At 40.5% G+C, this 23,351-nt stretch overlaps 1 pseudogene; it reads right to left on the bottom strand.

Moving 5' to 3' along the window:
* Positions 1-411: 411 nt before the first annotated feature.
* LOC105674686 (uncharacterized) lies at positions 412-23,088 on the bottom strand (annotated as a pseudogene).
* Positions 23,089-23,351: the final 263 nt, after the last annotated feature.

Raw genomic sequence — 23,351 nt, 5'->3', positions numbered from 1 at the left:
AAAGTACTGGGGGTCTATTCTCCAATTTATCCGCAAGAAAAACATATGCGCATAATCAGAAGCTTAATATGAACATTTTTTCGCCTACACTGAGTTTCTGATTGATTACACACATACTTTTTTTTTTAATTGAAAAATCAAGCCTCTGATGCATAATAATTGTCATAGGTATGTACACCATTCAACGTTATTTCTACATAGAGTAATTACTATTGCTTTGCTATTTTGGATTATGTTGACGCATTTGGAAAATTGCAAGTTCTTTGATAATTTCGAACAAAAATTAATTTCAGAACGTATTGTGGCAATTACAGAGTCGCATTTAAACTGCTTCATACTTGTCACCAATATTTTGCCATTTTGTGCATTTATTCGTATTTATCATAATATATTGATTGTAATTCATGAATACAAAACATTATTGCAAATGTTTCGCGTAAAATGTCAAATATCTACGTAACATTTTAAATACTATGTACAATCATTTTCGAGTGAACGGATTTTGATCGACTCAAGGTTGATTAATGACGTCATTGCATTGTCTCTGCCAATAAAAGATTTGAATTTATAGTAAAATAGTAAAATCCGTTCACTCGAAAACGCTAATTGTAATATATATTGTGTTTATAATATCAGCCATTTTGTTTCGTTCTTGCCTCGCTTGAAATCGTTGAAGATTCATCAATTCGTTTTCAGATTATCTTCTCGCCAAAGTGCAATAATTAATCATCACCACCAGGTAAGAATATTGTACTGATATGTGTGATGTGTATGTGTTTGTTTATTTTTAGGAGGTATTATATTCATTTTTAGATACGTATTGACACATTATGTATGCAAATGGTTAAAATTATCAACCCAAAAAAATAAATTTTTGTTGTGTGACGCGTAATTCCGGAGAATCCGTGGAAGGCTCGATCGTCCACTTTGGCGAGATGTATAAACGGCCAGCAAATTCTAAATTATATTCCGCGCGAGACGAGCGATGTCCAATCTCGGCGAATGTCGTTTTGGGGAAGGCCGGTGAAGGTTTCAAAAGAATCGGTGAACGTTCGATCGTGTCTTCCGGCAGGTCACGTTCAAAAGTATCCACCGGAAATCCCACTCTTTTGCATTCTACCGCTAACACCTACGGTCAGTGACAGGGCGGACATATTGAAATTCATTAATAGTTTGTACGCTTTTTTTTCTACCGTGTACTCGGGTCAAGCGAAACTTTTAAAATATACCTCGCTAAAAAATTGCCCAGTTAGATATTTGTACTTGTGCGGCCAAGATTGTTGCGACATGCTTTCGAGAAAGTTTACTTCTTTGCTGAAATAATAAAATAATTGATTTGTTGATGTATCCGGAAATAAAAATAAGTTTATTAATGTTCTGAATGTTCTGAATTGGAATTAAAATATATATATGTTATAATTACAATATGTAAATGTATTACCGAATATTATCAACAGCCACTTCGCTTTTAAAGTTATCACATTTTACAGGAATCTCACACACAGTCACTTTTTTACTCTCCTTAATTTGTTTTTCTTCAGACATTTCAATATTTTTTCGCACGACTAATATAATCGTGAGTAACGAATCTGACCAAAGTATACACGCGGTTTGTTCGATACGTTAGGTTGTTACTATAGCTATCGCGCGGTAATATTGAAATTCTCGATTCGTATCCAGAGTAAATAGGATTTTTCTATTGTTATTATAGTTTACATTTAAGATATTTAGGCTGCGTTCCGAAATTGACCGCCAGTACTGGAAATCTGTAATTTACGTTACGTATATTGTAGATTTTCAGTACTGGCAGTGAATTTCGGAACACAGCCTTAAACGACATTCGAATTTTTCAACCGTCTTTACATATATTTTTTACACTTTTGTATTGATACAAGGTATATGATTGTATATATCTATACACACTCAAATGAGTGAATCTTTACAAGTAAAATAGTATATATGTAGACTTCTAATTATATCCGTTTCTTTTTTTGCAATTCATCATTTGTTTGGTTAAATTTGTAAAAGGATCATCGCAAGAAACTGTGCGATATATCAGAAAATTACGATAAATTTGTATCAATTAATCTGTTCAGTTATACATAATAAAAATCTTGAAAAAAATAGCACAGTATGTGGTCTCCACGCGATTTATTACTATTTCGACTGTCAGAATGAATTAGAATGCGAATACGAATGCGAATGCGATACTGACGATTTTAAATTAAAGCGGTTATCGCGTCTCTTATTTAGCGGAAATCGATTGAAAACTTTGCTTCGCTTTTCAAGCCGCAGACGCATATTTCGTACTTTGAGCGGAGTTTGTTTTTATTTAGTGGCAGGATTAAAACAGCTTTTTCTCTAACAACTATAGAATAGCTACATAAAAATTTAGTTGTGGGAAGAGAAATAACTGAACAAGTAGTCACATGTGAGATTTCCACCGATTTTATTTTGATACAAATGACTGGTGACGAAAGCACAATAACCGTAAATCTATGAAATATTAGTTGAAGCATCGTGTCATTGAATGCAACTATTTCGTCTTTATCGCGTTTCCAACAAATCCTCTTATCAGAAAAACGATCTTTTTATTTGGCAACAAAAATTACGATAATGTCGATGAATTTTCGATCTCACAGTCACATTTAAGCCAGTATTGGATAGCAGACAAATGAAGAGACGTTAAAAAATAGAGAAAGGTAAAGAAGACGTGTGGAAAAACTTAAGTGCACGAACATGTAAGCACAATCTTAGTCACCGTCAGGAACGCGAAAGAGGCAAAGGGAAGCAGAGAGTGACGGAGAGAAGGAGAGAGGGAATTCGTGGGTGTAGAGACACGACGGGGCGCACTGTAAATTACAAGCGGAGCGCCAAACCGCTATGGTCTTCTCTCGGTGGCGCAGGGGTGTCTAGACGTATAGATAATGCCGGGCTGGCTTGTGCGGCGGAGTAGACGCAAGCTAGACGGTCCCCGGTTGATCCAGTCAGCCGAACCAGCCAGCCAACCAGCCAGCCAGCCAGCCAGCCAGCCAGCCAGCCAGCCAGCCAGCCAGCCAGCCAGCCAGCCAGCCAGTCAGCCAGCCAGCCAGCCAGCCAGCCGGGTTACACATCGACCATGTCCGTTTCTCTTCGTTTCTCCCGTTTCCACTATCTAGCTATCTAGCCGCGTCTCTTTCTCGCGCCCGCCACAATCTACAGGGTAGTCTCAAATTAAATACCGTTCAAGCTCGGCGAGCTATTTCTTCGCCAAGTCTTCTTCGTATCCAAAATTTGAGCGATAATCTTTAGTATTGGCATAAAGTTTGTTAAGCTTTGAGACTTAAATACTTTGATACGTCTCTTTATGAATAAACGTCATTAAAATGACAAGATCCATAGAGGAATAATCCTCAAGACTTGGCTGTTTTCCACTTTACTCGTACAGCAATGAGTTCAAAAGATTTCACTCTATCGGGGAAATGTCATGATAATTGGGGTTTGAATAGAAATTTCGAAAGAAGAATCGGTTATTTAAATCGATAAAGGATTACACTTAACCGGTATGGCTTAATTTAGAAGCACCCTATGTGCACACTGTCCGTGTCCTCCTTACTCACCTATATATACAGTGCAACCGGATTTCCTATCATTCTCGTCGCGCCAGCCAACTCGGGGATGAGAACCTTCTCACCTCTCTTGTGCATTCGGTGCGGCCAGGAGATGCAAATCCCCAATAGCATCACCTGATATCCAAGATCCTATTGGCAGCGATCGTGACGTGGATGATGCACGGGACCGTTCCCCGATTGCCATCTTTATCTATCCTCTCGTCTCATCGTTCTATTTCCCTCCCCTCTCTCTCTCCTCTCTCTATCTCCCTCCGACACTCCCCCCCCGCCCTCCCCCGCTAACAGCCATTTGCGTATGCATCGCGAGCGCATAGAATTATTCCGTTTCTCCGCGTGCCAGGGATCTCTCTCCTTCGTCGCGTTTCTGGAAAACTCCCGACCCTTGAATGTGATTTCTGCACACACACTTCCGCAATCTTCAGGTAATAAGAAACTTAGACATCGTTTGCAATTTCCACGCTCTTCACATTTCAAAGGATTGCTGTATTACGAAGAAAACAAAAAATTGATTTCTAAAGCATTTTTCGTTTTTATTATAAAAGAAATTATCTGATATTTCTTTTACTTACTTATACTTGGCATCTTTGAAATAACGCAATGTGGCCTAATACTTTAATTTAAACAATTTTATAAATAATTTTCATTTTCTGTAAGAAATATCACACATTTTGTGTTTGTATGTAGCAACAGTATCAGCAGAAGTGGGGGATATCAGGTTACACAAGTCCACAATAGCAAAATGCAAAATCAATTTGTTTCATGCGGAAGGGGGGGGGGGAGGAGGGATAAAAAATTCAGCATCAGCAAGGAAATGACCGAAGAGCATCGATGCTTTTTTGCAAGGTTGCAAATTTTTTTAAATGCTTATTTCTTGAAATGTTGCCATGATTTTCGATGAAAATATTGCGTCAGCATTTTTAACGCCATTTTGCGGCGGCATTTTAAGAAATTTACAACTTTGCAAAAAAAGCATCTGTGCTCTCTGATCATTCTCTTGATGATGCTGAATTTTTTTACCTCCCCCCCCCCCTTCCCTCTCCCCGCTGATTTTGCATTTTGTTATTGTGGACCTGTGTAACCTGATACCCCCCCCCCCACTTCTGCTAATTTTGCAAAAAAAGCATCTGTACTCTTCGGTCATTCCCCACCACCATGAAAACTGCTGACTTTGCATTTTGCAATTGTTGACTTGTGTAACCTGATACCCCTCCTCCCCCGCACCACCCTCATTGCCCCAGGCTTATAATCGGTCTAACTATACTACTAGCAACATAATAATATAGTTTGTATGACAGATATCTTAGAATTATTCAATTTTTTAGCTTTAATATGGCTGTATTGCATTTTTTTAACAAGAGCTTCTCGCTACACAGACGTTACGCGGAAAAAATTGCGTTGAAGGAAGGGAGAGATAACTTGTAAAAGATTTACAAGTACTTCTATATAGGTATATTTGGAATTTCTGATCGTTGAGCAATGCTGCAACATGATATCAATGTTTATGTCGCATCGAGTGCGATTGCAGCTTTACGTCGCATGAATGACGAATTTTTTCACGCGATCCGTCAAAGAAACCAAACATTCACAGTGTACGGACACTGACATTCTTAGTCCCGGCATAACTGTCGTCGGAAACAAAATATATGCGCATTAAGTCGGATCACGACAGGGCTCATACGTCGCCGATGTAACGCCGAGGTAACGCCGTCGTAATCGTTTCCCGTATTTTTTACCGGCGACGATCCTTTACGCCGCCGTTCTGTCGGCCGTGACTGTTTATCAGAGCGGGCTATAACGAGGGATTAAGAGCACGAGATACGGCGACCAACGTCTGCGTCCTCTCCTCTCCTCTTTCGAACGCACAGCGGCACAGCAGCTACTGTTCTTCCCCTAACCGTGGTGGCATTTTAATCGGTCGACTCCAATGCATAAATTCACGTTAAATAATACGGCAGTTAACGGCACCATTAAGCCGTTCGAGATACCACGATGAAACCGAGAGCGCGAGCCGCCGCCACCATTGTCGCCGTCGTTGCTCCCGCAAACTTTGTATTTATCGGTACCATTGAAGTGGTCGCGCGGCATCATCGCCGAGAGATATTGTGTTGCTTCGGTATTTTCTGTTTTGAACAATTTATAAGAGGGCGTTAAATATGGCGGTCAAATCACAAAGCACACAGGTATTCGCACGATTGTTGCGAGCAAATTATTGTACTGTACTGTATTAATTCAATTTTTCTTTAAATATTATTATATATTTTGTATATTTTTCAATATATTATTCTATTTTGTATATTTTTTTGTTTTTTCCTCGGCATTCAACATAGAAAATAATCACAAGTTTTGTCAACACAACGCTACATAAACGGGTGAATTAAGAATACAGATCGCGGAATGTTTTCGAGAAATCTGCACAACAGGAGTATCATCATTCTCTGATATTATTTATCCAAATATGTGCATTATGTAGTATGTAGAAAAAGTTATGCAAAATCTATCGAAAGAGTTACATAGTATATGACGCATATAAAAGTCTACATTAAAATCCAAAAAAACATGGCACGATGCGAAGAAAGATACATGCGATATAGTAAAAATAACAGTTGTAAAAATTTCAATAGTTTTCGCGATAAATAAACCACTTTCTCCATATGTTGCTCATTACTACTTTCTTATTTCGACCGTGAAACAATGAGCTTACGTCGGTCTTCCTTTACAGGCTGTTTAATCTGAGAAAGATGACCAAGAGATCCGATCTCGGTCGACTTATACCGATTATGCATTATACACCGACATTTCGAGAGATACGGTAGTTCGCATCTGCAAAAATTATTCGTAGATAAATCCCCTTAAGCTCAGGACATATTTGAGACATCAAAAAAACACATTCGAATTATATTACGCGAAACATTGTAACATATTGCTAACAAATTTTATTATACAATAAAAAGAAGATAGTATGAATAAAAAAAACTGAAAGAAAATTTATCACGTTGGATATCCGTGCATGCACACTCATAATACGCATTATGTATTTCTAAGAAAATATAAATGGTTTCTCAAGAAAGCATATATCGAAATGCGTATTGTATTCTTCTGTAAATATATTGCTGTTGTTTTGCTATATTCGCTGCATATGTATTTAATGTATTATACTATTTCTGCCACTTAAAACTATGGAAGTAATGATTATTTAAATTACTAGAAAATACACTGGAATATTGCTGGAAAATATTACTAGAAGTAATTATTATTTAAATTACTAGAAATATTATTTAAATTACTAGAAAATACACTGGAATATTGCTGAAAAATATTACTAGAAGTAATTATTATTTAAATTACTAGAAAATAAACTAGAATATTGCTGGAAAATATTACTAGAAGTAATTATTATTTAGATTACTAGAAAATACACTGGAATATTGCTGGAAAATATTACTAGAAGTAATTTTTAGACGTATTAGAAAATTCAAAAGTAAATATTTTCTCGTAGATCCCTCGCATAGTGTTATTTTATTCAACATAGTCAAAAAGTTAATATTATATTACTCACGGCAAAACGAAAAGTATCCAAGAAGAATTTAATGGTTCATTGCAAATTACATGTGTGTGCACTTTACACACACACACACACAACATCTGATAAGACAAATTAGACATAACAAAATCAGGCGATGAGTGTAAATAATTCACACTCTTTTCTCGACGCGTGCGTATTTAATTCGACGAAAACATCGTCTTATCACGCACGACTTTTATCGCGCGACGCTCGATGCCTTCGCGCGTGACGTCCGAGTAAGGCTACCGTCTGTCTGCAAAAATGTACGAGAAATCGCATGAGATCTTAAAATAGCAAAAAGTATCGGAAATTTATGACGAAATACTAATATTTTTTTTATCGCGCATGTGTATGATGGAAGGAGAATCTCGGAAAGAGATTTGCCATGATCTTCGTGCTACGCATACGTGTAATATTATAGATAAATGTAAATGGAATTTTGATAGACGTGACATCGCAGCATAAGTCTTATTTGCCGAGCCTATTGCTCAAATGCACCTAGACTTTGCATTGCGATTTTGCTTTGAGATTTTGTCGTATCTTGAAAAGTGTACACGAAACACGCTTACATATGCGCGTCATTCATGCACGGCACAGATCGTACCTATTCATTTTTGCAATAAACTTCTTCGAAATTAATTTTATCAATAAGATGAAGTTTTCGAAAAGTTATTGCAATTACGATAATTTCAAAGGTTATTTACTTTTTGTTTCAACGCTTTAGAAACAATTATGAATTTTTAATCGTTTTTAGAATAAAGAATTTTTAAGATTTATTCAACAATCATTATTTTTCCGTCAATATAATGTATACTTACATCGCATGTAGATAACGCTAAGTATGTATTAAAAGAAAAAAAAAATTAAAAAATTTTACTTCAGTAATGACATGTGATGTCGCAGTTGGTTCGTTGAGTTCGGACGATCGTTTCAGCTTTTGACCTGGACGGGAAAAAAGTGTTTAAATCGCACTTTAATTCTAATCGTCGAAGCGTAGTGCCGCGTGTACGTGGTGAAATTCCGGAAAAAGGTGGATCAAAGCGGTAAAAGCCGCAGGAATGTCCGCTGCAGAGGCGAAATGCGAAATCCATCGATGAAAGAAAGACAAAATGACACGAATAAAAGCAATCCAGAATTCTCGGAACCATCCTACACAATCGCCAAGTGTGCGTGTGTGTGTGTGTGTGTGTGTGCGTGTCTACCACGTTCGTCACTCTCTCGCGCGCGCGTAACACGTTTTCCGCCTAGTGCAATTCACCCGCGCCAGACATCAGACATCTTCGCTGCAGTCACAGCCACAATGGTTATGCCTGTTGACATTTTTGTCTTTCGTTTCACCGTTGCTTCGTATTGAGAATCTCTCGTGAGGTTTTCTCCTCCTCTCTGCTATCATTATTCCTCTCACAGTCCAATCATCTAGTTACTTGCAATTCTAACGGCCTTTAATTAACGTTTTAACTTGCCATTCTCTATCGTTTATCGCTGAGAAAGCGCTCCATTAAGTTTTATCTTATTGGATATGAATGCTGAATTCTTGGAATATTACTATGAGTTCCAAGGTCCTCTGAAAGTTGAATTGATAGCGGACATTACGAGGATATAAATATACTTGGAGTAACTTGGTCTCACACACATGACACTGAGAAGTTATCTCTAAATGAGTAATATTTGAATATTATAGTATGTATACCGTAAAATTGCGCAGTTTTCTTGCATTGTTCTAAAAAAAATATGTAAATTTAGAAATTATTCAACTATCCAAATTAATTGATTGAAAACGAATTACGTATCTCAGAATTATTTAAATAATAATTAATTTTGCGACGTTGATGTTTACTTTTCTGTCTAGTGTTCGCAAAAAATGAATTCTTTTCTTCTTTCAGCGATATTATCTCGCTGATATCGATTAAAAAACAATAAGAAGTCGATCTTACACGTATCATATACTGTTTCCCTTTCGTAGATATAATCACATTATCCATATATATTCATCGCCGGGAGTGCAAGGTCGCAACGTCCTTAATCGCCGTCAAGGTGCCTTGTTCTCGAAAATGGATCGATGCGACCGTCTCGAGGAAAAGCGTTCATTTATAATTCATGGGAATTGTGGAGTCTAAAATCGTAAAGGGCTATCTACCAAAATTAACGTTTTGAATAATAATGAAAGGTATCCACTTTAACATAATGTTACATAAAAAAGCAATGCAGATATAAAAGCAGGTATAAAATACATCCACAACCTTCATCATTCACAATAATACTGAAAAATACTTGTTTGCATAAATTAAACGATTAGACGAGATTACAGTAAAGAGACAGCTATTACAATTTACACGTATTTTATCGAACGCGCTAAATTTTCAACGTCCTCGATCGCCTGCTCACTCCAAGTCACCGAGGGTGACTTTTCATTCTCCGAGTGAACTATTGTCGGGACGTAACGCAGGGAATCTCGATACCAGCGGGATTCATGGGTGAAGACGAGACGAGACGAGACGAGACGAGACGAGCGCGCGCTATATGTCGCGATGTAAGGCGTCTAGACGCTCCGAAGAGCGTGCCACTTGGAGATGCCGTCTCGTCCGAGCTAGATCGCGTTATGTCCCGACGGAGGAAGTGCGGGAATGTTCGATTTCGTATGCGAGAAGGAAAGGGGCAAGGGAGGGGGGGGGGAAGGAGGGTGCAGGGTAAGTCGGAACAATGGCGTAAACGGCATGTGCATATACCCCGTTGCGACGTGGCGCGAGGGGCGTCGCGATGCGTCGCGTCGTCGTGAACAGACAAACGAATGGATGGACAGACGGCGATGCTGCGGGAAATTACGTTACACGCACGGAACGACCACGAAACCGTAACTCCTGTCCTCCCTCTCTTTCTCTCCCATCCCTCTTCTCTCCTCCCCTGTTTCGTGTTTCTCTTACTATTCCTTCGGGGCATCAGGGTCCCGATGTCTTTCTTCCTGCCCACTCGCAAACGCCGGTCAGCCACCTGTCCCCGTATTCTGCCCCAACGGCCGACCGATCGCTACCGCGTATTCGCTTCCGGGAGATCGGCAGTCATGTTTCCGGAGAACACCGGACGAAAGATAGACGCAACACGGATTTCGCTTATTTTTGCGGCGCCCGTTGCCCTTCATATTTGTATCGAGCACCGCGGCGCTATTGATACTATTGAGTATCTTTTTAATTACAGTCTTTTTAATCAATTTCGAAAAGATCTCTCCTTGGAAAATGTCGGCGGGCTTTTCATAGCAAACGCAAATAATCTTATCTCAGAAAAATTTGTACGTAAAGTATTCTTTCAATATATATCTAGAACGTGACTAGCAATTTTATAAATTTTACATATGTTATAAATCTTTTTCTCTAATGCCATAATCTAACAATATAAAATAAAATGAGAAAAATTGTGGTAATAAAAATCTAAGATACTTGTCGTTTATTTCTTTTTCAAATATAATCATAAAAATAGAAGAAATATTTTTAATTTTACAAATAAATGTTTCTATTAAAATAATGGAAAATCCTAAAATTTTGTTTGCTATGCATACGTCGTTTCAGCTGCAAAATACATATTGAATTACTAACATTGAAATAATTTAAAGATAAAAAAAGGCTTCTTGGTACGAAAGCACCGTCGATGAGAAAATACAAATGGCTCGCGCGCGACATTCTTATGAGAAAATTATGGAAGTGACAGGTGTCTCTCTCTCCTCATCTAGAGTACTTTTGTTTCGACCTGGATCACGACCCAGCTCGGCCCGGTTCAAGTGCGAATTCTCTATCATCAGTTGATAAAAAACAGTTTGCCGCATCCCTGCTTTATGCCGATGCATTGGCGTAATGTACCATGAATTTTGGTGCATAAAAACAAGTTTACGTGACGCATTATATTACATCTAAGCATGCTGAATAATGTCAATCGTTGGTTTAAGAACATTCTTAGCATATCTTATTTTATGGCAGCATTGTTATTAAACATTTATTTAAAAGAGATCGGTGAATATTATATATATAATGTATTATATTGTATCGTATATTATTTAAGTAGTTACATGTAGATATATTGTTAAATGGTTTTGATGGATCGGGATGCATTAAGAAAAAGTGCATTGAAAGAAGAAACAATACTCGCAAATATATTTTATCGTGCGGCTTTAAAACATTATTCGAGACTTGAAATGCCAAGTTTCTTGCAGTGCACTGCAATAATCACCTGGACAAACGTCCGATGCACACCGGTCATGCATTTGTGCCTCGCATATCTAATTGGAACACGTGCGTTGACGAAGGCTGGTACAGGTGCAAACAACGATTCCGGGAGGTCGGCATCGGCACATCGCTGCACATGCTCGCGCTGATTTTCATCGAAATGTCGTGAAATGTGTCTCGCATATCGCGCTGCTTGTCGACGCCACTGTAGAAATTATCCCCTGCGACCCCCTGGACCGTCTGAGCGGTGTCTAGCCAGCCCCCCTACTACGAACAGGCTGAGTTCTCGCCCCCGCTGCTCTCTCTCTCTCTCTCTCTCTCTCTCTCTCTCTCTCTCTCTCTCTCTCTCTCTCTCCCTCCCTCTCTCTCTCCCCCTCCCTTTACCTCTCACAGTCACCCTGTCCTCCTCTTTTCCCGCTTCCCACCGTTTCCGTCGAGCACGTTTGCACCCACGTTCCGCTCGCTCTCCCTCGTGGGGCCCGTCTGAAACCAACCAACCAACCAACCAACCAACCAACCAACCAACCAACTCGACCAACCACCCGCCCACCCACTTTGCCTAACCCGTCGCCGTCGCTCTCGTCCCCTTCGCCATTCCCCGCCAGTACCTACGATCTCTCTCTTTCTCTTTCCGCGTCGATCTTCTCTCCTCGGTTTTGCGGGGATGTGGGGGTGCAGTCTAGCCAGCGACTATAGTTCCCGTGACATGGTAGCGTTATATTGTATACCGAACGGCCAGATGCACTACGCCGGGCGACTCGTGCAGACTATATCCGCCCCGGCTGGAAATCCATCGATGGGATGGCGACGCCGCCGCCGTCGCCGCCGCTGCCGCCACCGTTGTCGTCGTCGTTGTTGAATCACAGAGTCCGCTTTTTTCCAACGTTACTCCAAATGCGCTCGCACTCTTCTAAAATCCTATAGAGCACATCAAATTAAAGATTGTATCTGTACAATCTGTACAACCACCTGATAGTTATTGAGAAAGAAACTTAATAAGGTGGCACTTGTTTCAAATAATTGCATACACATACACGTTAGCTTCGTAAAATGTAAAATAAAGAGTAAATTATCAAACATTTGTTTCTTTAATAATGACATTGAATAAACATTTTCATCCAGGACTTTATTATACCAGTGCTGCGCTATTAACAGTCTAACAATGTTCTAATAATAAATTTGTCTGAAAATTTGAGTTTTAGAATTTCGCAGAAAATTTGAGTAAAAATAACGAATTTTTATTTGTTAGTACTTTTATCTTGTACAGAAAAGTTCTACAACAATTTATATTCAGCATAAAATATAAATTATTTAAGGGTATGTAATTCTAATGTCCAATAAATTTTGTAAATTATGATAAACATTCAAAAAAGTTGATTCGAAATATTTCAATTCCGTATTCATTCGTATGTTAGGTAGATGAAACATTTGTACAATGTGTTGATTCGTTCCGTTTAGCAGTGCAAAGCAAAGTTTAGCAGTGCATAGCAATGCAAAGTTTTAGGCAAATCATCTATGATATATGATGTTGTATGAAACACGTGAAAATAATCCAGAATAGAATAGTCCAAAACAGAAAATAGGCCAGCTCTATCAAATTTTGGAAACGTACATTTGCCGAGAAATAAGAACTAATCTTACAATTTGATCTTATGATTTGATCTTACGATTTGTCTGTCAATGTTCCAATAATGGCAAGACTATCCGCATGCTCGGTACAGAATGATATGGTTATTACATTAAGTAACATTAGCTCAATAGCTCGGCGCGAGAGATAATCATGCTGAAAACTTTTCTCTTTCTCTACAAAGATTTCGTAGCATATGACGAATGATTGGTAGAACGCATGCGACAGGTTTTCTTGCGCTTTTCGGAGCCTTGCTTTCTTCCCGTCGCGTGACTCAAGACAATTACCGTGCCAGTGCAGGCAGCGCAGTTCGTTTAGTTAGTCTCGCGTTTGATTGGGGTAGGTCTCAAACGTAACTAGGGTGCTATCGCGATGCGACGACGAAAGACTCGTCTGCGCCGTGACAAGGTCAGTGACGGCGATCAACACTTGTTAACATCTGTAACCAATTTAATGAATTCTACAAAGCTCGTAAAGATTGTAAACAAAGATTAATATAATATGCATGATTGAACATCACTGATTGTGAGAGAAAAGATGATTTTTTTCCGATATAAAGAGAATATTCTTTCGCATTGTTTGACTTGAGCTTTTCTTGCTCAGTATCGTTCAGCACAAAAAAAAAAAAAATTAATGTCAATATAAGGTGCAAATTACAACGATATACATATATAATGGCGAATGTGTGCCAAAAAGAATCTGTGCCTTTATCCGAAATTTTCCCTTCCACTTAGCATTTGGTCGATTTTGGTCGAGCTTCGAGTACGACTAATCCACAAGAGCGCCGAATGTCAAAACGAGACAGGAATCGGAGACAGGCGGATACGTTTAGTACTAAATATGCGTTGAGAATATGCGGCCTTTGTTTCCCCTCTCAATGTCTATGTACGATTTGTCAGCATCAGAGCTCTTGACTGTTGACTTTGATATCGAGGTGAGCCGTTATGTACGTAGCCAATGGTAACGCCGGCGGGCAGGCTGGCTTCGACGGCACGGCGGAGCCAGATGGTTGTCGTAGGTTAGTGATCGATAAAAAACCCATTTCCCCCGTGTATGCGCGCGCGATGGTCATGCGTTACTACTTCCATTACAAGTCCTGCGTGTTTTACCGCGCAAGGATTTGGTGGCTCGCGTTCTCGTCATCGTCATGGTGAGATCGTTTTGTTGGGTTTATTCGCGCGGAAGATCAATGGATGGGCATGATGGCGACGCCGACGAGCTGTGCCGTACCGACCGAAGCTTATCGAAAAGCACGGAAATAGGACGCATATATGAACGATATGCGACCAAGGAAATGCGTGCAAATTGTGCATTCAACAAGCACCCTGCGAGTTTGTTCTACGAAACAGCGAGAAACAAGACGAAATGCAAACTAGTTGGGCGTTCATTAATAGGGTGTCATTCTAATTGGCGATTGAAGATAAAAAACGATAAAAATAGTGATTTGGGATTATTTACAATTTTTTTATTATTATATGGGATCAAAGAACTTTTTAAAGCCGAATTTTTACACTCAGATACTGCAAAACTTATATTTCGTAATTCTAAAAGCCTACTTACTATACATTTTTCTTTTTTATACGTATAATTTTATTTTAATTCTGTCAAGTTTGTAAGTATACTCTTATTGAGAACAATGTGTACGCTATAAAAAAATAAGTCCGATCGAAATAATTTCGTTTTTCTCTAAATATATAATAGAATATTTAAAAATATTTAAAAAAATTATAATTCGTCGCAATTGCAAAAATTTTTTTCAATAATTTTATAATAACTATTTAGATCTCGAAATGTATTTTTGTTCAAACAACAAATTTTTATTTTTAACGAATGCTATTTTTCGCTAATCGAATGTCGGATAGACTTTTGATTTTGAGTGTCTCTAAATCCTTTCGTTTGTATGTCGTATGATGTAATGTAGCGGTACATACGCGACCGTCCGCACAAAAATACGCGAGGACGCACGCATGCTCAAGAACGAAACATGCACGCACGCACGCACGCACGCTCAAAAACAAAAACACGCACGCACGCACGCACGCTCAAAAATAAAAACACGCACGCATGCACGCACGCACGCTCAAGAACGAAAACACGCACGCATGCACGCTCAAAAATAAAAACACGCACGCACGCACGCACGCACGCACGCTCAAGAACGAAAACACGCACGCACGCTTAATAACGAAAACATGCACGCACGCACGCACGCTCAAAAACAAAAACACACACGCATGCACGCACGCATGCTCAAAAATGAAAACTCGCACGCACACACGCTCAAGAACAAAAACACGCACGCACGCTTAATAACGAAAACATGCACGCACGCACGCACGCTCAAAAACAAAAACACACACGCATGCACGCACGCATGCTCAAAAATGAAAACGCATGCACGCACACACGCACGCTTAAAAACGAAACACGCAAGCACGCACGCACGCACGCACGCGAGAACGAAAACACGCCGTAGCTAAAAATAGTCACGCGTGAGTCAACTCATGGATCTAAATAGGAGGTGTGCCGCATTTACACATAGCTATATGTATACATAGTTTGTATCTAGATTATATATGACTGAAATGCGAAAATCGGATAATATGCGGTTGATGAAAGTCGATCGCAACTGTTCAGACATAAATCCGTGCAGCGGAATGTGATGAATTGAGTGAAACGCGACAAGAAATTTGCCTTTGTGAATGCATGAATAAACATTGATGCAAACTCAGCAAATAAAAAAAAAATTTACGAGCAGCAAATTTCGATACCAGTTTTGCTCTAAATATCACACATGTTAAAATAAAGGAATCAAAATTTGTTCCGATGAATGTGAGCAATGGCAAACTTCCCTCCTCGACGCAAACTTCCCTCATCGACTTTGTTTCGCTTCAATCGAGTACTGTCACGCGATAGTTATTTATCGGGATCTATTATACATGGCGAGAAATACGAATAAAGTGCGTAAGTCTGCATTCTGAAGGGATTGATGAGGATTGTGCGGAGAGAGAGAGAGAGAGAGAGAGAGAGAGAGAGAGAGAGAGAGAGAGAGAGAGAGAGAGAGAGAGAGAGAGAGAGAGAGAGAGAGAGAGAGAGAGAGAGAGAGAGAGAGAGAGAGAGAGAGAGAGAGAGAGAGAGAGAGAGAGAGAGAGAGAGAGAGAGAGAGAGAGAGAGAGAGAGAGAGAGAGAGAGAGAGAGAGAGAGAGAGAGAGAGAGAGAGAGAGAGAGAGAGAGAGAGAGAGAGAGAGAGAGAGAGAGAGAGAGAGAGAGAGAGAGAGAGAGAGAGAGAGAGAGAGAGAGAGAGAGAGAGAGAGAGAGAGAGAGAGAGAGAGAGAGAGAGAGAGAGAGAGAGAGAGAGAGAGAGAGAGAGAGAGAGAGAGAGAGAGAGAGAGAGAGAGAGAGAGAGAGAGAGAGAGAGAGAGAGAGAGAGAGAGAGAGAGAGAGAGAGAGAGAGAGAGAGAGAGAGAGAGAGAGAGAGAGAGAGAGAGAGAGAGAGAGAGAGAGAGAGAGAGAGAGAGAGAGAGAGAGAGAGAGAGAGAGAGAGAGAGAGAGAGAGAGAGAGAGAGAGAGAGAGAGAGAGAGAGAGAGAGAGAGAGAGAGAGAGAGAGAGAGAGAGAGAGAGAGAGAGAGAGAGAGAGAGAGAGAGAGAGAGAGAGAGAGAGAGAGAGAGAGAGAGAGAGAGAGAGAGAGAGAGAGAGAGAGAGAGAGAGAGAGAGAGAGAGAGAGAGAGAGAGAGAGAGAGAGAGAGAGAGAGAGAGAGAGAGAGAGAGAGAGAGAGAGAGAGAGAGAGAGAGAGAGAGAGAGAGAGAGAGAGAGAGAGAGAGAGAGAGAGAGAGAGAGAGAGAGAGAGAGAGAGAGAGAGAGAGAGAGAGAGAGAGAGAGAGAGAGAGAGAGAGAGAGAGAGAGAGAGAGAGAGAGAGAGAGAGAGAGAGAGAGAGAGAGAGAGAGAGAGAGAGAGAGAGAGAGAGAGAGAGAGAGAGAGTGTCATCGATTGTAGTGGAAGAGGGAGGTTGGCAGGGAAGAGATACTGTAAGAGCGGCAAAGTCGGAATTATACGCGCCCTCGAGGAAAATTCAATTCGCGGTCACTTTGACGTGTCCTCTCGCGTCGTGTCGTCCGATACCCGCCGATATAACACTCTCTCCACGAGATAGGTAAGGCCGTCTTTGTTCGGGCCACATGACTATACCACTCCATTTCGTCCCCCTTTCGCTGCGTCACCGCCGCCGTCGCCCCTCGTCGTTTACGAGCGCACAATCTCGACAGTTTTATCCCGCTGCCTATATCGCGTTGCTCTTTCTCTCTCTCTCTTTCTCTCTCCTCTCCCCCTCTCTCTTTGACGTACGTATATCGGAATACACAAGCATCGTCTCAGCTTGTACGGTACGCGGGGCAACCGGCAACAATTCCTAACTAAAAAGCCGGAGTCACCCTCGCCTCCTTCTTCCCTTCGCTTCGCCGTTCTCTTCGGGTGCGTTTGACTGCGACCGTCATCGGAGTGCAGCATCGAGACGGCGGCTGACACCGGGAATGGTGAAGGAGAGAACGAAGAGAGATGGAGAGAGAGAGAGGGAGAGGGAGGGAGAGAGAGAGTGTGTGTGTGTGTGTGTGTGTGTGTGTGTGTTTGTCTGTATGCGCGCGAGGAGGAGAGAAGGTAGGTAGGTACAAAACACCCGGTGTAGAACTGTGGAGAGAGGCGGAAAGGGCGAGAGAAACAGAAAGGGAGAAAGAGTCCGGGGGCTTCGGGGACACACACCGAAAGAGGTGGCGAAGGAAGCAAGACCGAAGACGAAGCGACGGGACGGGGCCGAGAGAGACGGCGCGATTATCTGCGCGAGAGAGCAAGCGAGTGAAATCGGACGCTTGACGGAGAAGGGCGATGACGAAGAGAAGTAGAGTACGCGAACCGACGGCGGCGGGCCATGGGGCCGCGGCTAGCTGGTGCCGAGGGGACGGAGCTAGGCATTCGCGTGACGTTGCGTCTAGACGCCCCCTCCACCTCAATCCGAAACGACGGTGCGGCGCAGAGCTGCGGCGACGAGCAAGCAACGTTTCGGCTCCCTCTGGCCCGCGTGCATGTGAATCGGCGGCGACCTGCGTTTCGGTCATGTGTTGTTAGATGGCAACACGCGAAGTCTGCTGTATTACGACCGCATAATCCAACATTTCTTCAATCTACAGACAGATGAATAAACGGTGAAAGAGAGGAGACACGGATTTCTCTCTCACACGCACAAATATCTCATTTTATATGATAATTTTATGATTGTTGTGTTATTATATATGTATGAAGAGAGAAAGATGCAAATCCTTTTAGAATGATAGAAAATTACAAAAATCGCACAAGCAATACGTTTTTTTCGAATTTCCTATTTCTTTGCTTTATTTTATATTTTATTCCAAAGTTTGTATTTTGTACTTTATTCCTTAATATTCATAACTCGGTTCGGGACAAGATATTTTTCCACTCGTCAAAGAATTCGTTTTTTAAATTGTTTTAGATATTCATCTTTCCATTTTAACAACATCGCTATAAATTTTGAACATTTTTTGTTGCGACCGTTCTATTGTTATTTGTATATCTGCAAAGATCAATCAATATTTCTCAATACTTATCTTGCTTACATTGTCTCGGGACATTGGTCACCCTGTCTGGCACGTATTTTTTCACATACATGCCATGCATGCGCGTCCGCGCGCCAGACGGGCAAATAAAGCTCGATCCAGATTCAATGCCTCGTTTGGCTTCTTCAGCCGTCAACGAGAGCTATAACAATCGAATACGTGACAAGCGGTAGTTGCAAGTGTTTATGACGATCGCAGTCTGTGCTCGTAAAGCTCGATTGGCTGGCCCCTTAAGGCATCTTTGGTCCCGTGCTTTTTCTTTTAAAGTCCGGCAAACGCGCAACCAACTTTTGTCGCGAAATTATCGATACGTGAAGCTGGAATGCGTACGACATTAATTGACCTCGACATCATTCGAAAACTGGATGTAAAAAGGGCTGTAAATGCCAATAACAAATGATGGACAACACTGTAATAAATGACAAACACTCCAAAGAATTGCGCGTTAAACCGACGCGAAACCGACCAACAGATTGTTAACGTAAAAAACAATATTGTCAAATTTTCCTTCTTAAAGGATTTATTATATTTGTTCATTATTATTTGTTTAGTTTGCTTTCTAGGCGCAACAAAATTGTGAAATAAAAATATCTCATTTCTACTTCAATATTTTTTTAAAATAGGAAAAACTCTGAGAGAGTTTACAATTTAAACTTCACAACTTGACAGGATTAATTATAATAGAAGTTATCTTTCTTCAACTGCTCTTTCCCGCGTTGTTCACGATCAAGTACGCGTCCAAGCAGAATAGGATTCGTGTCTCTCGAGGTTGTCATATGAATTATCAGCAGCCAATGTACGCGATTCCATTTACGTTCATTCCCGACGAATACAAAAAGTGTCTTAATTACGTGAATGATATCGCCAGTGAAATTTACGTAAGACGTTTGCTTGAAACAGACATACAGATGATGGGGAATAAGAATCATAGAAAAAGAATATAAAGCAGAAAATAGGGAATGGTTGGAGTGAAGAAGAGTGACCGCGCGCGTTCAAAAGAGTGAAAACATTCCTTGTGTCGTGATCACAGAAAATAGAGGTTGCGGCACTTATACGAGCAGACTAAACTACTACATATTACAAAAGCAATGAATGTTTTATAATTTCTTGTTAACGAGGAAACGGGGATGGTGAAAATGAAGTAATTAAAGTATACGTTTTAATAGTATTTTCTAGTTATATCGATAAATATGAAGAATCTCATATGAAGAATCTCTTGACATTATTTTGCTTCTCTTTTGAATTCTACTTAATTCTAGAGCGTGAATTTGCCGAAGAGGTTGACTTTAATCAGTTTTATGAAAAAATAATTGAGCTTTTATTTAGGAATTATTGACCATACGAACATGTTGATGTGAGAATTTTGAAACTCAACTATATTCGGCAGAACGTATCCATCTATTTTTACGTATGAAAATCTAGAAGCCTAGGAGATCTAAAAATATACATTGATATATGTGTAAATAAATCAATATGATAGTCATTTAATAAAAACAGACATTTATTTATCATTATTACATTTAATCAAAACGATTGAATCTGATGACCTCGAGGCGAGAGTTGACTGGTGAGCGGAAGATGTGGATTACGTGAAACGAGAAGCTGAAGACGCGAGAAGAGCGTACAAAGTGAAGGAAGCACGAGAGAAACGAATCTTCGTTTTGCAATTAAATTTAGTCGCCGACCGAGATGCACGTTTTTAAAATAGTTTCCATTCTTAGCTTACCATGTAGGTATGTAAGCAACGCGACGATATGTCCTGGCGGTGTCCCCGGTGTTATAACCATGATGCGACAATCTTTTGGTTGATTCCCAACTTTTCGGCTGTATCATTCAGCACGAAACTAAAACACCATCATGTTCGCAAAGATGCATTGTACTGCACAATTTCGCATAATTTCGCTTCATTCTAATTTAAGATCGTTTAAGTTTGTAGAAAATTGATTTTGTTTCTCTTATTGAAGTATAACTTTGTTATAATCTTGGAGATATATGTTAACATTTGTATAACTATTATTTTTATTTATATAATTTTTGTCATTCACGAGGCAAGTAGATATTGTCTTTTTTTACTTTTTAATTTTTCATAGCTGCAGAATATTATTATTTTTGCGTAGTCAAAGTAATGGAAAATAGTCGCGAATTGCCTTGGTCTTAATAATATCGCGAAAAACAGGCAGAAAAACTGTAAGCAGATGTTACACTGTTTAGTCTAGATGCGAGACCCACTTAGCTTGAGTTTACGATTGCACGCACGTCCGACATCGCCGCGTATTGTACTATCCACGTATGTGTCGAAAATGCACAATCCGGATTAACGCGCCGTGTAAAAAACAACAGTTTGGACTGTTCGAACGTACCTTCCGTTCGAAAGATCCGAACTGCCCAACCATGTGAAACTTTTTAACAATACTTATTACCGAGTTCTTTAATATCGCGAAAACATATCTAATATTATGTATGAATGACAATATATGTACAAGATATTCCATCGTTTATACATTTGACGTGAAGAGAACACTCGTGCGATATGAACTGTCTTATGATGTCGCTGCAATCATAAATCTCCGATTGAAATCAAGAGTAACACCCCGGCGATGGTTTACGTTTCGACGCGATACACGCGAACAAACGGAGATCGCGCCAAAAATGTCTTTGTCGGTGCCTCCGTGCGCATACTTGGACAGCCGAACAATTACATTCCACGCGTCGTTCCGTGTCGTCCATCCCCGAGAGTTCCGTTCTGGTGCATCCCCCTCCTTCGCGCGCCATTCTATATTCCATTTCTGCAGTTCCGCGAACGATTTCTGCTTAGAAAATTTTGATACGCGAAACGACGGACAGTCACTTGCGAGATCAAAGCTACATCTCTACGTGCCCGGCATTTTAATACGTCTCTACCCTGTCTTCGATGGACTTGGCTCTGGATTCCGCTTTTGATTTCGCGCGAGGCTGCTGATTTGGTCACATCGTGATGTTTCAATTTGCGTCTCCCAAGCAAATTTATGGACGATTTGGGGAGAAGAAGAAATTTCGATACATCAGCGATGCTTCTGAATTAATTATTAATTAACAATTATACAACCCATACAGCACACAAAGATTGCATACACATTGCATCAATCTTTCATCGCAATGTTGCAATATTGCAAATTTACTGCAAAATGTTGTTGCATCATTGCTGTGGGATTGCAGCAACGTTAAACTGTTCGCTTTTAGGAAGATTGTAACGAAATATTACAGTAATATTGCAATGTAATGAATTTGCAATAATGCATTGTTATTGCAATCTTAGAATAATGTTGCATATATTTTTATTTATTCGGACATTTATCTGTCCGATTTTTGAACAATCAGTTCAATATCTGAATTCCCTGCGTTGAGGTCGTATCAGAAAAATTAAACTGATAAAAATAATTACTATGTCTTTAATCTTACTAGCCACTCTTTGCAAGTTTCATATAATCATCATGACTAAAACTTAAATGCGAGATAGATTTTCCAACGCACGTCGCGTAGCGGTAAACGAACGAACCAGCGATTACCGAATATTGCTATTGCAATGTTGTTGGAATGTTGCTGTCACATTCTCATGAACTATTACAATTACATGTTGCAATAATGTCTCAACAATATTACATTGCAACTTGCAAGATTGTAACATTGCTGCAATGTAACTGCAATGTTCTGTGCTGTATGGGAAATAAAAGGATTGTGCATATATATATATATGCATATTTCTATGCAAATAAAATATATATTCTATATATTATAGGCGTGAGGTCAATTCATGTAGTATATACGTATATGTACACATACATATTGTAATATATATAATATACAGAATATACTATTGTTTTCTTCAATAAATTATGAGCATCAGTTGAAACGTTAGGCATATAAGGTTAAGTGTACAATGACGTGTTGCACAAATAACGGAGCTCTTGTTTTTTATCCGTCGATCAAACCTGCGGCGAAAATTTATTTGGCCAAGGGCATCGTTGGCGAGTCTCTCGCTACGACACTGTACTCGCAATCTGTCTGCTCACAGTCTGAGTGGTGTATAGCGGCGGCGGCGGCGGCGGCGGCGGCGGCGGCGGTGGCGGCGGCGATGTTGGTGCAGACGGCGTTGCTCCGCTGCCGGAGAGAGGGTGGAAGTCGGGGGTCTCCCGTCTAGACTAACCCCCGGCTTTCCCTCCTCCGAGCCACCCCCAGCAGACAGGCCAACCAAACCGTTCGAGTGAACTGCTCTCTCCAGCTCCTACTCTGTACTGCCGCGCACACCCCCTTAAAAAGTTAAAATACTCTGTCCTCGCGCCACTGTCTACCAACCCCAGACTGCTTCACCCCCCTGCCACCCTTGGCGCTGCACCGATCGTCGATCCACAGCTTCTTCAGCGTCGTAGTCATGTCCGTCGTCGTGCCGACCCTTCTAGATTTTATTATTACCATTTCTAGTAGACACTTTCCTTCGCTTTCTCCTCGTATCCGGCCTTCCGTTCAGCGTGTCTTTTTTTGCGGGGGTAGGAGAGGCGAGAAAGCACAGGGGCAGCCCAATGTTCTCTTCTTTGAATTTATTTCGCATAGACGACGAGGCGCGGCTGAGTGCGCCGTCTTTCAAATTGTTTTAATGGGGGATGCATTGTGCGCCGGGTCTCTCTCGCCGTTCGTCGTCTTGCGATCGCGCCACTTTACGAAGCCTCTCTCTCTCTCTC

The sequence above is a fragment of the Linepithema humile genome, chromosome 3 (assembly GCF_040581485.1).
Source record: "Linepithema humile isolate Giens D197 chromosome 3, Lhum_UNIL_v1.0, whole genome shotgun sequence".
In the NCBI taxonomy this organism is placed as follows: Eukaryota; Metazoa; Arthropoda; class Insecta; order Hymenoptera; family Formicidae; genus Linepithema; species Linepithema humile.
This window is presented reverse-complemented; position numbering and strand designations above follow the sequence as displayed.